The sequence below is a fragment of the Rhodnius prolixus genome, unplaced genomic scaffold, assembly GCF_049639745.1.
Source record: "Rhodnius prolixus isolate KJV_2025 unplaced genomic scaffold, Rpr scaffold_1, whole genome shotgun sequence".
Taxonomy (NCBI): Eukaryota; Metazoa; Arthropoda; class Insecta; order Hemiptera; family Reduviidae; genus Rhodnius; species Rhodnius prolixus.
This window is the reverse complement of record NW_027411581.1, coordinates 18,717,593-18,730,767: the sequence shown is the minus strand read 5'-3', so window position 1 is coordinate 18,730,767 and position 13,175 is coordinate 18,717,593. Positions and strand designations below refer to the sequence as shown.

Sequence of the window (13,175 nt, the reverse complement as noted above, 5' to 3'; positions counted from 1 at the left end):
TGTTGCTAAATTTCGTAGTGAACATAAATTCGATGGAAACGTGTCACATGTAACTCTTGAATATTTGAGGAAGAAAAAGTAGAGCCTGTTTAACACCAAATTTTTAAGTTTAAACAAAATTTCCGAGCTTTTAATTTTATTTTGTTTTTTTTTATTTAGTAATGAGATTTTTAACCTTTGGAAGAGCCAAGGTTAGTAAACAAATATTTCCAAGATTCCCAAAATTATTATTATTAATTTTAACTTTACAAAGTTCAGTTGCTGTAAGTAGTAATCTGCAAAATAATATTAAATAAGTTTAGAAGCTTAAACAATAATTTATTATTTTGAGTTGAGCTGACAAAATTTTTGCCAAAATGTTATCCGGAAAGAAATGGTTTTAGACAGATTAAATACCGACTAAGCTGATTTTCTTAGATTAGACAGTTTTATTTATTTCAAAATTACATTTATAAAACCTCTATGTTCAAATTATTTTGCCAGAATAGTAATGCCAGAATTCAGCACAAATAAAGATGGCAGTTGTTATTAAAATAATAAAAAAGGAATTAACTTTATCTCTAGTTAATCCGACAGGTCAAACGGTATTAAGAAAGAAAAGAACAAGAATTCCCCGGAACTAACAAACTACGAATGGGATTAGAGAAATCTTTTGCTATTCTTCTGATTGCAAAGGTCACTCTTTTTTTGTTAAAACAGATACTAATAAGATGAAACTTATACGGCAATTTAACTGTAAGGAAGCCTACATAAAATCACGTTACCAGTTCTTTTTCTAGAATTCTCATTCTGAATTACTTTCAAATCTGCATTCTAGTTATGCAATGACTGCAAAAATTCCGCATCAAGATGCTGGCGCTTTTTCCTTTTTAAAGGCAAAGTTCCTTTGTAACAGGTATTCTGAAATAAGTTAGAGACTTAAAGTTAAGAACTGAATACTATAAAATATTGTATTTCCAATTATAAAAATTGAAATCGAAATTGAAAAAGTTTATTTATAGTTTAAAATAGAATACAAATACAAATTATGCAAAGGAGGTTTCAGGCTGCAGTGCCTATGTACAATCCATAACTTTAACATTTACATTGGTAAATCTGTCCAAACTTAATACTAAGGAAAAAAACCTTACCTCTTCAGTTAATTAAAGCAAGATATGCTTTAGCCTTTTGTGCTTGTATTTTTTATAACCAAGAGAACTTAAGTTACAGCTACAATACTCTTTATATGCGGGTAGGGACTATGTGTACAGGAAGTTACAAAGTTTTCCGTAGCATTGTAGATAAATGTGGACACGCTGGCAACATCAAGTGCTGCATGCATGTAATCTAAGGGTGTCCATTGGGGATATGACTCAACCAGCCTTAAGAATTTGTTTTGGACTCTTTGAACTTCCCGTAATTGGTGCAACAAGTATGGGACCACACAGGGGCTGCATATAGGAGTACGGAACGGATATAAAGATAGTAAATTAGTTTTTTATTAAGAAAATCTATGTTAGAGATGTGGTCCAAGAGAGGAAATAGACTGTACATAAAGCATATTGCTTTATCGCAAACTGTATTTATTGTTCGGAGAATGTTAGAATGGAGTTTTAACGCCAACCCCAGGTATTTAACTTCCTTACTCCACGGAAAGGAATTACCGTTAATTTGGACTAAACTATTCACAACCGGCCTTCGTCGCGTAAACAATATAACTTGCGTTTTTGCATGGTTTGGCCTTATTTTCCATTTTGTGGAATACTTGAAACTTTTGTCAAGGGCTATCGATAAATGTTTGGCTGTTGTGACAACTCTGAATGAAGAAATAAAGAACGCAGTATAATCAGCAAAAAGGGAGTAACTGGATTTGAGTTTCAGCTTGGTGATGTCATTAATAAAAATGTTGAAAAGTGTAGGCCCCAGGACTGAGCCTTGGGGGACACCAGCTTTAATTAACCTCACACCTTAAACTGTGCTACCGAGTGCGACGCTGAATTTCCTGTTAGCTAAATAGCTTTTAACAAAGTAAATTAAAAACCTCGGATAGCTATTATCAATTAATTTATAGATAAGGCCATTGTGCCAAACACAATCGAAGGCTTTTTCCACATCTATCGAAGCTATCCACGTATGCTCGTTCAGATTAATGTTGTGCTCTATCAAGTCTGTTATTCTGGTTAACTGGGCAGTAGTCGAGTGTCTTGGACGGAAATCAAACTGGTAGGATGATAATAGACTATTACTAGCAATAAATGAGATAAGTCTTCTTAAAATAACTTTCTCCAGTCAGCTTACTATGACACAGGAGTTAAGGAGATCGGCCGGTAGCTGCAGGTTAAAGAGGGGTTTTTACAAGGTTTAGCAATGGCAATAATTTTGGCCATTTTCCATATATCAGAAACCCTCAGTTAACAATAGATTATTGGTATGAAATTTTGTTCCCTTATATACTATACTTTACTCATTTATTATATATGCTATAGTTTCCTTGTGTAAAGATCCACAAGTTGAGAAGATATTGCGACCGGTATAGCTCCCTCAGTAATTTTTCATAAAAATAATTCACTAAACAAAAAGGTAATAAAAATAAATTTAACATTTCGAAGCGATTGTTGAAATGTGGTGTCATCGATAAATTATGCTTCTGTTAATGAATACACATGGCATCACGATAAGAAGAGTTCATGCGTGTAGCGAGAAAGTGAACAATTATTTATTGAATGAACGAGAGGAAGAAATTGTAGTAGAACCGTGTGTCTTAAAATGCAGTCTTCGATTTAAAAACCTGTTTTTAATCTTCTATACTTTATTTTACACAATAATATGCCATGATTTATACATTTTTAACAAAATTTCAATTTGATTATCTTTAATGATTATGTAAAATAACTCATCATTTACAAATTTACCTTTAGGGAATATAATTATTAATTAAATATAATCATAACTTAATTGGTGCTTTCGTTTTAAATTTTGTTAAAACAAATTATTACTCGTATCATGTTGCTAATAAATTTGAAAAATAAAAACCTTTAATTGTTATTTAAGATTTATTATTAGATAAATTTCATACTGCTCGTACTTCAGGATTATTGAGGACAAGAAATATTTTTCAAAATATTAGTTTCCTAAAAGGAATATGCCTTTTTTTTTTGAGAAAAGATTTTTGGAATACATTTAGAAGTGTGTTGGGAAATGAGTTGCTTTCCTAAAAAAAGGCATTGGTATTTTATTATTCCAAACTCAATAAAAAAAGTAAATTAAGGATTTTTTTTGTTCATGTTAACTTCAGGCCTAACTTCCGACTGCCAAATTGGTATTTTAGACGGAGGCGAATATATGTATTTTTTCTATTAAAATTAATAATTACTTCAGGCCCCGTTCTGGAGACCTGTCAGTTACAAGCAGGTAACCATTTCATCAACCCTATTCTCTAATCTCAGTTTCATTACTCTCAATTAAATATAGGGGGGAAAAAATGATAAGGGAGGTATTGTGCTACCTGATTTTTGCCTTACCATTTGTAAATATTAATTTGGCCACCTACTTAAAAAACTGCGAGAGTTCTAGATGCCATTATAATATACGAGCAATTTTTAAATGGTGTTGACTCGGACGAAAAATTTACATTTTGTTTGTGTTAGAGATAGATACTGATTGATTTCCAAATAGCTCCGCACATGTTACAAACAAAAATATTGATCAATTTCAATTCAGATCAATTTTAATCCAACCAACTGATGAAACGCAAAAATGTTTCATAATGGAAATTAGATACTTTGCACTGGCAAATAATAAAAATCAGAGTAACATCGAAAAGAATATAAAAAGAAAACATTTAAGAGCATGCATCTTTTGTAATATTTGTAATACTTTGCTAGAGCTTTCTTAATTCAAAAAATTTTTATTGTTTAAAAAGTTTAGTCTCATTTTATCTAAGCGTTGCAAAATTTGTTAAAAAATTATTTTGTATTTATTTAAGAAGAAAACAGTGACAAAACAAGATACGTGCACGGTTAGCATGGAAACTGACACATAACTCATATTGTGGGTCACGATTTTTGGGTACATCCTTAGTTTAGGTAGAACTAAAATGCAAGTTTCATCATGAAGTTAATTGTGTCCAAGGCCGTACGCAGATTTAAATGGTAAATTCTTTTCATCGCAATAAGTTTAAGAAATAAATGAAAAATTGCTATACATTTCATAAAACAATATTTCTGATTATTTATGGTAGCTACATTTGTCATGTTTGGGAAATAAAATGATGTACACAACTTTTAATTAATTAATTCGATGTGTTGTGTGGCACCTTTCAGATTATTATTTTTGATTGTTGGTTTAACGTTTATAAAGTAAATGTTGAATCAATTCAGAGCCAATTGATATAATTTGGGAGAAAAAGAATTACAAAAGAGGCAATCTACGTAGTTATTTTCTACTTTAACTGGGAAAGCAATTAGAATGCTAAAACCCCATTATTAATATTGAGATTCAAAAAGTTATAAATTCAATTATGTAAATTTACAAGCCTGGAAAGAATAATATCGCGTACTAAGGATTAGGAGTCTGGATTGTTTAGATTATTTCAAAAATTAATACGTTTTAATTGAAAGGCAACCAAAAAAACTTTTAACTCACACTGAGCACATTATTAAACCACCTTTGGATTAATTTGCTGAAGAATAAGTGGATTTCAACTTCTGAGGCGCCAATTTTAAGAAATACTGATTTAAAAGAAAAAAAAAGTAGCTACAGTTTCAAAGCAACTTTAAACAGATCTCTGTGACATTCTAAGGAAAACTGAAAGAAACTGAGAATAGTATTTGATAACTACCAGTAAAACATTACAGTATCTCGCCGATACTTAAACTTTATCATAAAAATATTAACAAACATGAAATATCAATATATAAATTTACATTTTAACTTTTTTAACAGTTTAGAAAACGCGTAGGACGGGACAATCATAAAATATGCAGGAAAAAAGAATAGAAAAAACCTTCAATTAAAGAAAGTTAGAAAAGGATATGTGCACTTATTGTGTGTCTGTAGAGTATAGAAGGATCGTAGGAGGATATGTTGCGGTAGAGTGGGTTAGGATGACAATCTAGAGTGGATAGGAGTTTCAGCAGACGGTTTTGGGGTTTGTGGTACGAGGATAATGGATGCAGTCTCATGGAGTGAGTCGATTTTAGTACATCGAGCAGAGTCTGTCGCAAGTCTGGGAAATTTGTTCTGTATTGTCTGGAGTTTCTTGACGTTAAAACTACAGTTCAGGCTCCAGGCGGTGCCTAATGTTCTCAGTTTCTGCCTGTTTAACTTAGAATGCCACCAATATCTGTAAATAGTTGCTTTGAAATTGTAGCTATTTTTAAAAAAATCAGTATTTATTAATAGTGGCGCCTCAGCAGTTGAATCCACTTATTCTTCTGCCAATTAATTCACAGTTGGTTAGTAATCTCGCTATGATTCAATGATGAGTTTGTAGAATAAGCAATCAAATAAATAGGATTATAATACGAAGGTTAAATGACATAAAAATAACAAATATCTTTTGATTATGCATATTTCTTTGTTGACATTGAATTACTAATTGGAAGTCTATTGTACTCGTAATAGTGCAATCTTTTTTACTGTCGGGTGTGTCAAGATGAAATCATATCCTTATTACGAATGGGTTACTGTTAACTTATTTTTTGAATCTTATACGTAGAAAAATCACTTTTAAAATTTGATAGAGTTATAATTTTTAATTCTTTCACTCTAAATTATTTTTTACTGTCTTACTATTCTTAGATCAGAATTTTCCAATAGATTTTTTTTTAAAGAAAAAGTGTGTAATACAACTCATTCTTTAAAAAAAAATGTTATCATACTTAAGGGAACTGAGTAATTGGATGGTTTCAACCAAAGCTGAAAAATAGAAAAAAGTGGTGAACTTTTTTCCAGACTTAAGCGTGCAGCCCTTGATATTATCCGAGAGACTAGACGATGTATGGTAACTGAGGCCACCGCTCAGCATGTTGTATCAAATAATGCAGCCTTCTTTAGATGATTGTCAAACCATAAATAAATTGAATTTGTTATTCATTCTTCTCTTAGCCATGTATAAATTAAGTCAAAACACTTAAATGACTAAGTAATTGATCCCCAGGCAAACTTTAGTCCATCATCATCACACACACTTACACATTTAACGCTGTAAAGGCGCCTGCATTTTATGCACAAACACAGATACTGTAGAAGCAGTGAATTTATAGCCACTCCCTCTATAATCTATGATAGTTTTCTAAAAACATTAGACGGAATAAATGGCCATGAGATAGTATTTATGATGGATGATTTGCTTCTAAATAACGGGTTTTATGGTAAGTATTTTTGGAGTTTAAGTTGCAGTTGAAATTCTAATGAGTGAGATTCTATTTGTCCAGAGTAACAGCGTCATGTTAATTCCCAATGATTCAGGGATAAAATAAACTTGGCACTAATCACCAAATAAAAAGAACGTTGTAATCTTGAAAGATGTGAGTCATATCTAATTGACAAGAGCAGATGTAATACAGGAAGTGATATCAATTTTCGAAATGAATTTTGCGAGCTTTTTATATCGCAAAACTTCTTAATGAAAGTTAACTTAGCGATTAGTTTAATAAGAAATAAAAGGAAAAATTCTTAACCGTAACGTTGTTTTAAAAGATTAAAAGAGCAAATGAGTTTGCGTCAGTTTTCCATTAGTTTATAATCACTCTTTCTGTATCCGGTTCGGACGGGCTGGTTATTTCCACTACGAATACTATCAGTTTTCCCTGATAGTTGGAAAAAATATCTTTACAACCCTAATCCCTAGAAACGGGTGTTCGCACTCAATCAATAACTTTCACCCTTTGTAGGGATTATGTTCTTTTAGAAAGTAATATTCCTTTACATCTGTCTTTGTGCAATAAATTGTGCTCTTCCTTTGAAGAGCTCTTTAGCTGTAAGGCATTCACTATCCGCTACTTTCTTGGTTTTCATCATATTTGAAGAAAAAAACAGTTCAAGAGTGCGGCAAGATTGCCTATGTGATTTATGAATGATTTGTCCGACAGTTTCGAAAATCCAAGATTGAGTGTCCACTCAGAAGCTCAAAAAAAAAAAAACCTGAGAGATAGGACAAAAAAGAACTGCCTGGTTCTAAAAATTGAGGAATGTGCGGCTATTACTTCCTCTAGGAAGAGAAACTGGTTCTTGGCCTCTTACATTCTTAGAGATTCTCTTCTAAATAGATTTGGAACAGCGAGAAACCTTGGAGTGCTCATAGTCTTGGGACTCCAATTCAAAGAGCGCATTGAAAAAAATGTGTAAGAAGGCCGCTAAATCTAGGAGGTTTATGTTTAGGATATCAAGGATTCCTAATGCCGGAAATCTATTTAACGTTGCGTTGTCTGGTCTCAATTTGAATTTGAGTACTCCATTGTTTGGAATCTGTCCACAGCAAGCGAATAAAAACTGTTAGAAAAGCTGCAAAAGAAATTAGTCCACTTCTTCAAATGTTCAAAGCTATGCAACGACGACGAGATGAGTTTGAATTCTTTTGGGAATAGATGATTGAGGTATGCCCAGCATTTTTCAAAATTCTAAATGATGAGGTTGATAATGCTGATCTTATCTAGCGTAAGATTCTCCTCGTCGTAATGTTTAACATAACTTACATCTCCAGTGCACTTTCAGTGCAAATAGAAAAGTACTATAGCTGCTGGAACAATTCAGTTCCCGCAGAGCTTGACATGTCTACATCAGATAAGAAAATTAGCATTTTTCTTAAAATGGCGAAAAACGTTTTGCAAGTTGTAATAACTTGTGATTGTTTCTCTTCTTTTTTACTTTTATTTATCTATTTTGTACTAATTATTGACTCGATTATCTTTTGAATGCTTGCAACTATTATGCCTTTGTAGTTAATGAAAATAAATAAATTGTGCATTGAACTACAATCAAAAATCCTGAACTTAAAGCCAGATGTCTGCAATAAAATTTTCTCTTTATTGTGAGACGAAAAGAAAGATGGCAGATCTATCTTGGAGTCAAAACAGAGAGGAAGTTTACTCTCTTTACTGAGACCCCTCAGCCAATGGAAAACTTTCTGCTGCTCATCAAAGTAGAGAGTATAACTCCCCACATAATTTACGACAACATCAAGAACGAGTGAGAGCGACAGAGGTAAGTTGAATACAAGAAAGAAAGAGAGACCAACAATAAAAAAATAACTTCTCCCACATTAAAGCAGAATCAGAATCACCCAATCTATAAGATTGCTAAGCTACCTCCTGAGACGGGTAAAAGGTAGTGAATAGTGGGGGTTCTTTTTTCTGTTCAAAGGATGAGAAGTAGATTGAACTTATTAAGTTCATCTGCATTTAATCACAGTCACAGCATGCAATCGTGAATTAAAAAAAAGTTTTATTTCACTTTTTCATTATTTATTTACTTGACCAACAACATACGAGTATATATCAAAAGTATATCTTTGTAATCCTCGAAGGAAACATTAAAAAGAAATGCAATTTCATCTTTTCAATTTTAGTGTAAGTAATTAGCATGACAACGCGACTCCGGCTATTACTTTCAGCTATTGATATGGATTCGCTATGCTAAAATTAATAGCTTGTTGACTGACATTACATCGTTTAGTTGATTCCTTTACAATCTTATGAATGACAGTGATTGATAATCAAAATATATCATACACATAATATTATGTTTTCTTTTTTGAATTTTTGAAGAACGCGGTTTTTTTTTTCTTTTTTAATTCATTTTTACCAAAGATTAGTGAACTCCCAACTGGTAATTTTTTATTATTATTATTAACAGCGAAATTTTTTGTTTTAATTTTCGATAGAAGAAAAATTTATTTAGAGTTGATTTGATCCCTACGGACCAGCAGGGGTCCCCGGTATCATTCAGGGGGTCCGTGGAAAATTAAAATTGATTTGGGGGTTCCTGTACAACGTCAGGGGGTCCGCGCAAGGTTCAATAAAAATTATAAAACTGTGATCCATTTTTATTATTATGGAAATTAGAAACTAACAAGGTGACCAATTAAATTTAATCAAAACTAAAAGCGTAATATCTCCGTTTGTTGCAAAACATTTTCTGTAAATACAAAACTTGGGAAGAGGAGAACGTTCTCAGTTTCCAGATATTTCGAAATTGTAAAATAGAGACGAGGATTTGCTTGCTCACTGTCAACACTTAACGGCTCTCCATGCAGACCTGATCCAAAGATTACTCGTGGGGATTTGCGGTTGCTACTCACAAACATTGAGCCGGATATAAATACACTCATAACATCTCATCACGTTCATCCAAATTATTAATTTTTTTAAATTTTATTTTAAGCAAAAGTTATAATTTCCATAAATACTTCTTCAACATAATGTTTTTTTAAATTTGCAATTTTTATACTATGCATGCATGTAGCTTTTTCACTTGAGGGTCCGTGGGCAAGTTTTGACTGTAAAAAGGGGTCCATGGGTCAAAATAGTTTGGGAACCACTGGTCTAGGTATATAATGTATATGTCGTGGACAAATTGTTACTTCAGAAAAATATCTCTGACCTAGGAAGTTAGGCGAATGGGTTCATCGTCATACCTAGTGAAGAATGATAAGGCAGATTGATACAACTAGCAAATATCATTTATCTCAAGGATTTTTAGGCAGTTTCCACTTTGTTATGGATGCATTAAAGAACAGAAATACCTCAAGTATTTGCTAATGTTCAATTTTTTATTTATTTATTTATTTATATTTAATTTTTTTTATTACAAAGTCAGGAAATTGTTTAAAGTAATACAGCTAGTTACATTAAGCAATGAAGTAAGAAGCTACCCTATGGTGTGGAACTTCTTTGAAGAAACTTGATAACTAATTATCATTAACATTAATTCTCTGGGACAAATCACGAAGCCTATTTCTGTGGAGATTACCGGGTTCAATTAGTGCAGCTGGCCAGTGGATTTCCTCTTCCTAGGAGCTTCGTATAGCGCACTGACTGGATGTGAAAAATGGGAAAATGTCTGAAACGAGAGAACACTATCCGGAGGCCGGCATTACACAGAAAAAAAGCAGCGGGCGCCTCAAATAAAAAGCAAAATAAAGTAAATAAATGCAGATGGCGTGTTTAGTCTTAAGATTTATGGGGATATTTGCAGTGAATAATGCCTAGAATACTCACGTAGATACCAACGTATCAGTACTTCATGTACTTACATTTGTTCTACTTCCTAAAGTATAATATTTATTTCAAAACATAAAAGCAAATGAAAAATTTGTATAAAACTAAGAAATAAGGAAGACAAGTGGGATTGCCGAATTCTTAAAATATTTATAGCTCCTGTAATATTAGCATCTTGCTTTTTTATTTTATTAAACTAGCGGTTTCCATTTTTCAATGTAATCATGGTTCAGTTACTTCTCTGCCCACACAGATCCTTAGCTAATCATTCAGTAATCTCCATGCGCAGGAAGAACCTATGTTTTTGCCAGGAAGATATGCCAGTACCACTCAATACCAATGCTACTGAGTTACTACAAGCACACCGCCAATGTTACCATTTTGGTCCAGACAACGCAGTTCTAGTCTGAAGCTAATAACATGTTAAGGAGTGGTATTACGACGATGGTATATAAGCTATTTTTATCTCTTGGCAGATACGTTTTTTCTCCATAACTGGTTTGATATTATTCTTAATATTTTAATTCTATTTTTGTTTAATAGGATGAATTGCATGTATCCACTGCTGCTCAGACCTCACGCTATCCTACCTAGAAATCCTAGCTGCTATAATTGAGTGTAGCCGTTGTAATCTCAAGGACGTTAGAGGTCCTTCTCACAAGGGAAGAAGTTATAAAAAAAAGAACATACTCCCGCTCTTGGCACAAGAGGGCAACACACTCTCTTTGTAATGCTGTTTACTGGGAGCTGGCATCTTGTTTTCAACCATCCGAGCGACTACTTCGCTATTCCGTGGATAATTATAGCATATGTTTAATATATATAGAGCCGATTATACAAAAAATATGCAGCGATTATGTTAATGTAAAGAGTAAAATTTAAGATTATGTTAAAATTAAACAAAAACCAAAAAAGAATATGACTGATGTTTATAAACTATATATTACTCTCAAAAACACGATACGTGTATAATCTCGCTATTTTGCTTTTAATTTGCAATAATTTTTAACTCATGCTGCTCAATAGGAGGTGCTTCTAAAGTTTTGGATCGAACTTAAGAGATTTGCCCTACGGTTAGCTGGATTCTCACGCTGATATCCAGCTGTCAGCCCTTAGATTCTCTCTTCCTAGGAGCTTCTTACAGTTTACTCCTCTGTAACGCGAGAACTCTGTCGGCAAGCCGATAATGCTCTAAATAAAAAAGCTCCAGGCCTAATATTATAACCATATTATATTACAATAAATCAATTCCAGAAACATAGCAAATAGATATTGTAAAAAATTATTAGATAATCATATAAGAACTTTAATAAATATTATTATTACACTTTTGGTCTTGTTTACACATTAACAATTTATTATTTTCAAGGGCTGGAAAAACCAACATATTGGTATTCACAGCTACTGTTAGCTTCCAATGCCTCAATTTACCAGTATGTTGATGAAAAAAAAAACCAGTTCTATCTTTTCTAACGTTTATTTATTTCAAAAGAATAATTGTTCTGCATCCTCTTTCACCTATCTCTTCTCCATGACTGCCATAAGCTAACAACGGCTCTCTTTCAATACTTTTTCTCCATGTTTCCATAAGATAAGGGTGTCCCGAGCGCTGCATGCAGTGGTAAACAGTGCAATGGTAAATGAATGTGACTTGTGTTAGTGCGCAGTGTTGTCAGATAGTGTGCTGTGTGAGTGAATGGAGAACTGTGCAGTCTTTCTGCATCGTAAATCCTTTATTTCTCTTTTATTCCCTCTAACGAATTTATAAATACTTTTTAGCGCATCTGGATTCATTTTAGCTAAAACAATTTTAGCACTACAAAACAATTGTACATATGCTGACAATTCTTTTTGAAATTTGTCCCAATTTTTACCAAATATCTGACGCATCTAAAGAGCAGATGATTAATGTAGCCATTCTCTCCGCTACTGCAATCCCAGTAGTAACTTTATTTCACGCCGATGCGGATTGTTGTATAAAAATGCCTTTCTCTCTCCCATGGCACCAGTTCAACGAGCTCTCAGATTCTTCACCAGGAGACCAATTGGACTTGATTAGTCTTTTATACTTAAGAATTTTTCCATTAATAATTCATAATTTTAGCCTCCAGTAGCAGAACATATCGCCCAAGCATATAAAATAAAAATGGAAAATGTTGATGTGAACAATCCAAATTAAATTTTTTCCATGCAGAATTCTCTGCTAGGTTTTTTGTTTAATTTAATCAATCAACATTGGCGCCCGGAGCTTTTTTTTTAGTACTCTGTTGGCCACCGTGACGGTGTTCTTTCGTTACATGCAACACTTTCATTATCTAACAGTCAGATATCAGAAGGAAGAGAAAATCCAAAGGACATCAGCTGGATTTGAACCCAGGGTGTTCACATGTAAATCCAGTACACTAACATTATGAACCAATCCTTTTGCTAAACAATGTTTGTGTATATAATCCAACCTATAGCACATTACGAATATTGTCCCTATCTATACCTATTTATTTACATTACTATTCGGTATTTTGAAAATAGAAAAGTTTCAATAAAGTTAGATATTGAATATTCTGAAAATCTTACAATGAAAAAATTAAGAAAAAGATGGAAAAAGCGTCTAATAAATAAAATTACGGATCAAAAAACACTATGAGAAGAATTATAGAAGTAAACTCATGGTTCAAAAGAAAAAGGAATGTTGAAAGAATAATTTACAAAGTAGTGTGAGTTAAAAAAATGTAAGAAGTTAATATTCGGTAAGATATTAGGGAAAGTAAGAAGCTCCGGAAGGAAACAAAGGATTTGGCTGATTAAGAGCATCATGAAAGGATTCGATGAAAAGATAAGAAAAAAATTGGTAAGTTTTTTTTTTTTTTTTTTAAAAAAAAAAAGGCATTTAATTAGAAAATGCTAATTTCTGACGAACTGATAACTGGCTTTCTTGCCTTGCGCAGTTAGTTTGTGTACTTGTGAAATATGGTCAGG

At 32.7% G+C, this 13,175-nt stretch overlaps 1 long non-coding RNA gene across 1 annotated transcript; it reads left to right on the top strand.

Moving 5' to 3' along the window:
• On the top strand, positions 1-11,594 carry LOC141451345 (uncharacterized). The gene is made up of 3 exons (XR_012456699.1): positions 1-191; positions 10,489-10,646; positions 10,743-11,594. It is a non-coding gene; the product is annotated as an uncharacterized lncRNA (long non-coding RNA).
• Positions 11,595-13,175: the final 1,581 nt, after the last annotated feature.